This window comes from Cricetulus griseus, assembly GCF_003668045.3.
Source record: "Cricetulus griseus strain 17A/GY chromosome 1 unlocalized genomic scaffold, alternate assembly CriGri-PICRH-1.0 chr1_1, whole genome shotgun sequence".
NCBI classification, from domain to species: Eukaryota; Metazoa; Chordata; class Mammalia; order Rodentia; family Cricetidae; genus Cricetulus; species Cricetulus griseus.
Genome location: NW_023276807.1, coordinates 235,773,429 through 235,778,142, shown reverse-complemented (window position 1 = coordinate 235,778,142; position 4,714 = coordinate 235,773,429). Strand labels below are relative to the sequence as shown.

Below are 4,714 nucleotides of genomic sequence, written 5' to 3'. Positions count from 1 at the left end.
TATATGCATGTATAAACAACAACAAAGAGGGAGTGATTTGAAAGTGAGCCAGAAGTGTTCTATGGGGGATTTTGGAGGGATGAAAAGGGTTGAGAATAGTGATATGATCATATTATACCACTCAAATAAAACAGCAACACCAAAAAAAAATTGACAAGAGAAAAAGAAAACATAGTCAAAAATAAAGTAAAAATTGTTCTCAAGTTTAAATAAAGTACATAGCATCTCTGCAGGAACATTGACCTTAATCAATAATCTACTAAAGGAAAGCAACTGAGCCAAAGTAACACTGAGAACTACAACTAACTGTACTCCTTCAGTAAGTGAGAGGCTTAGACGTAAACTCCTCAGCTTTCTATGAGTCACAGCGAATTATAACTGCCACCTCTACTATACTTCTGACACAGTGATCTTTGGGATTACTATGGGGTCTTCCAAAGTTCTCTAAAATTTTCTGCGCATAAAAATTTATGGTCCAAAATGAGCAATTAAAAGAGTTCACCATCATCTTCAAGTCCTGTAGCCATGCCCTGCCACACTCATTCTCAGCAATTAACCTTACTTTGCAGAGAAATTAAACACCATCAGATCACACCTTTCTTTCTCATTAGTAAATCCCACACCTTCAAATGCATCTTAATTTTCACCTATACATTCTTCATCTATCTCTTTTTCAGGAATTACTGAAACCTAAACCCAGTGCCTCCTTTGCACATATCTGGTAGTTTATAGATTTCAGGTTAAAGTGCTGAGCATTAAGGATATTGAAAATTTGCTGAATTTGAAAACTTTACTAGTGCCTAGAACTATGTAAAAAAGAACTTCCAAACATAGTTATTAGAAAATCCACTATAAAAATTTGTATAAACATGTTCATTGCTTGCTTAACTCTTTATATAGCTTTCTCCTAAACCGATATAATTTTCCATAAAATTTCACCTCCACTATTAAGTGATCTTAATAAAGAGGAAAGTGGGGTAGATGTGATTTTGTACAAAACAAAATATTCCCAATAATTGCTGTCATATTTCTATATTAGCAAATATAGAAAAGCCAGTGTCAGTTTGTTGTTGGGTCTAAATCAACTCATGGTTAGTTTAGGAAGAAACCCATTGTATGATCCTTATATTTTTGACTACCATTCAGATTTCCTGTAATCTTTCAAATTAATCTTTTCATTCTTTCTTGTCACCTCCCTTATTGTACACATTGCTCAGCTTTCCCCAAGATCAGACATAGAATTGTAGAATTTGTCTTCCAGAACTTTCTTCCCTCCAGTAAACAAGTTTCCTGCTACCAACAACAAATAAGTTCTGTATATTTAATACATTAGTATGTCCAATTAAATCCTCATCATGTGCATCCCTTCCTAATTGTTATTATGATTATAATAACTGTACTATTTATGATTATTATAATAAACTTCTGAATATTTCCCTCATCAACTTTTCCCTCTAGCACCATTTCATCAATACCATCCTTTTGTCCTTCATTTTCTTCCATTATCTATGCATTAGAGTATTGATACATATATTCTATACTTCAGTTCCATATATCCATATATCTCCCTCACATGAGTATTTATGCATACAATTACAAGAATTGGTATTTATCCTCAATTTTTTTCTTTTCCTATCTACATTCTAATAATTAACCATTCTTTTGGTTAATATTTATTCTCAAAACCAGAGGATCTAGAATCAAGAAGAGATGCATTTCGGCATGCCTCTGAGGTGGTACTTTTGTAAGGTTAGTCTGGTCTTATCCATGAAAAAGTGCCTTTTTTCCCCAGAGTTCAAGTTTAATAGACACTTAAAAAAGAGCAGGTTCATTTCTGCGACAGGTATATCAGACAGTCTACCCACAACACAGCTCAGGCAATTCCCAAAAGTGGAAGAAAGGCACCCACCCCAGCACTGTAGGGAAGGTATGCCTTGGATCACACAGTTTGTTTTGTGTTTGAACACAAATATAAAGTATAAGTGATTTTCTTCTGCTGCAGCCTGGCAGAAAAATGGCCCCAGTGCTCACTTCTGCTTAGAAAAATATTATTTACTCTTTTGGACATCAGGCTTGATGGTGTCACTGCCAGGTTTCCAGCCATCTGGGCACACTTCACCATGTTTGTCAGTGAACTGGAAGGCCTGGAGTAGTCTCAGAATCTCATTCACAGATTGGCCAACAGGAAGATCATTTATAGTGATCTGTAGAAGTATACCTTTGTCATCGATAATAAAAAGGCCCCTGAAAGAGATACCTTCATCAGCCTTTAAGATTACATATCCTGAGCAATGGTGAGCTTGGAATCTGATACCAAGGGAATGTTCATGGGTCCCAATCCACCTTGTGTATTAATCCATGCCAGATGACACAAGTGAGAATTCACAGAAACTCCCATCGCTGGGCAGGTGAGTTTCTTAAATTCTTCTGCCCTATCACTGAAAGCATTGATATCAGTGGGGCACACAAAAGTAAATAAAGAGGGTAAAAAGAATACAACATATTTCCCTTTGTATTCACTTAGGCTGATGTCTTCGAATTGTGTATCTTGATTAGGTTAATTGTAAGGGGAAGACCACCCTCAATGTGAGGAGCACCATCCCTGATTTGAGTTCTAGATGGTGTGAAAATAGCAAGCAAGCTGAGTACCAGCAGGACTCACTCTCTTATTAACTGTGAATGTGTTGTTATAAGCTGCTTCAAGCTCCTGGCGCCATGGCTTCTCTTCCATGATGGACCATACCATTATGCTCTGGATCAAAATAAACCCACTCTTCCTTAAATTAGTTTTGTCAGGGTAATTTTATTTCACAGAAATGGGACAATAACTAAGGTGCTAGATGAGTTACATTTCTGTTTCTGTGATAAAATATCATGACTAGCAGCAATTTACATAAGAGTTTATTTTGGCTTACAGTTCCAGAGAATAGTAGTGCACCTGATGAGGAAGGCATAGAGCAAGGAGTAGGAAGTTGCATCTCAACAGCACACAGAAATCAGAGAAACAAAAGTAGAAATGGGCAAGGACACACATTCTCAAAGCTCAGACCCACTGATACACTTTATCTAGCAGTAGTCTACAACTGAAAGACCATCTCCTCCCCATGTAGAGACATTAGTTGGCAACCAACTATCAAATATATGAGCTCAGGAAATTTTATTTATTTATTGTTGCACAAGCAGTTACATATGTAATATTTTTCTTTTTGTTTATTTTTATTTAAAATAGAAACAAGCTTGTTTTACATGTCAATCCCAGTTCCCTTCCCTCCCCTCCTCCACTGCCCTCCATGGACCCCCTATCCGATCCCCTTTCTGCTCCCTGGGAGAGTGAGGCATTCCATGGGAGATCTTCAATGTCTGTCACATTATTTGGAGTTGGGCCTATACCCTCCCTCTTCTGTCTAGGCTGAGAGAGTATCCTTCTATGTGGAGTGGGCTCCCAGGGTCCATTCATGTACTAACAATAAATGCTGATTCACTACCAATGGCCCCAGAGATTGCCCACACCTCCAAACTGACATCCACATTCAGGGGTTCTGGGACAGTCCTATGCTGGTTTCCCAGTTATCAGTCTGTGGTCCATGAGCTCCCCCTTCTTCAGACCAGCTGTTTCTGTAGGTTTCTCCAACCTTGTCTTGACCCTTTTGCTCATCATTCCTCCCTCTCTGAAACTGGATTCCAGAGTTCAGCTCAGTGTTTGGGTGTCTGCTTCTACTTCCATCGGCTACTGGATGAAGGCTCTAGGATGTCATATAAGGTAGTCATCAATCTCATTATTGGAGACGGGCATTTAAAGTAGCTTTTCCACTATTGATTAGATTGTTATCTGGGGTCAACCTCATCCCAGGTTATTCTTTAAACATATAATGGCTCCCTCTATGATGATATCTCTTTTCTTGCTTTCCCCTATTCTTTCCCTGACTCAGTCTTCCTGCTACCTCATGTCCTCCTCTTTCCTGCTCTTCTCCTCTTCTCTTTCTCCTTACTCCCTCTCCCCCCATGCTCTCAATTAGTTCAGAAGATCTTGTCTCTTTACCCTTCTCAAGGGGACCATGTATCTCTTCCTTAGTTCCTCCTTGTTTCCTAACCTCTCTGTGGGTTTGGATTCTAGGCTGGTAATTCTTTGCGCTATGTCTAAACATCATATATGAGTGAGTACATACCATATTTGTCTTTTTGTGACTGGGTTACCTCAATAAGGATGATTTGTTCTAGTTCCACCCATTTTCCTGTGAATTTCAAGATTCCATTGTTTTTTTCTGCTGAGTAGTACTCCGTTGTATAAATGTACCACATTTTTTCTATCCATTCTTCAGTTGAGGGGCATCTATGTTGCTTCCAGGTTCTGGCTATTACAAATAATGCTACTATGAACATAGTTGAACTGATGTCTTTGTTGTATAATTGTGTATCTTTTGGTTATATGCCTAAGAGTTGAATTGCTGGATATTGTGGTAGACTGATTGCCATTTTCCTGAGGAACAGCCATATATTCATGAATGTCCTTCAAATGCATCCATGAGTCTTACTTTACACAGCCAGACCCCTAACTGACTAAACAGTTACTTCTATTTGGATTTGGGAGACAACTTTATTGTTGATATTTCTTCCAAGAGATTGGTTATCCAGCTACATATTTGATTGAGGGAAATATAGGGGTTTCCCACTGGATTTCACAAACTATCAGCCAGATTTGCTGCTTTTCCAGAGT

General features: G+C 38.3%; 1 pseudogene; it reads right to left on the bottom strand.

Moving 5' to 3' along the window:
• Positions 1–2,027: 2,027 nt before the first annotated feature.
• On the bottom strand, positions 2,028–2,746 carry LOC100761768 (annotated as a pseudogene).
• Between the last annotated feature and the right edge of the window lie 1,968 nt (positions 2,747–4,714).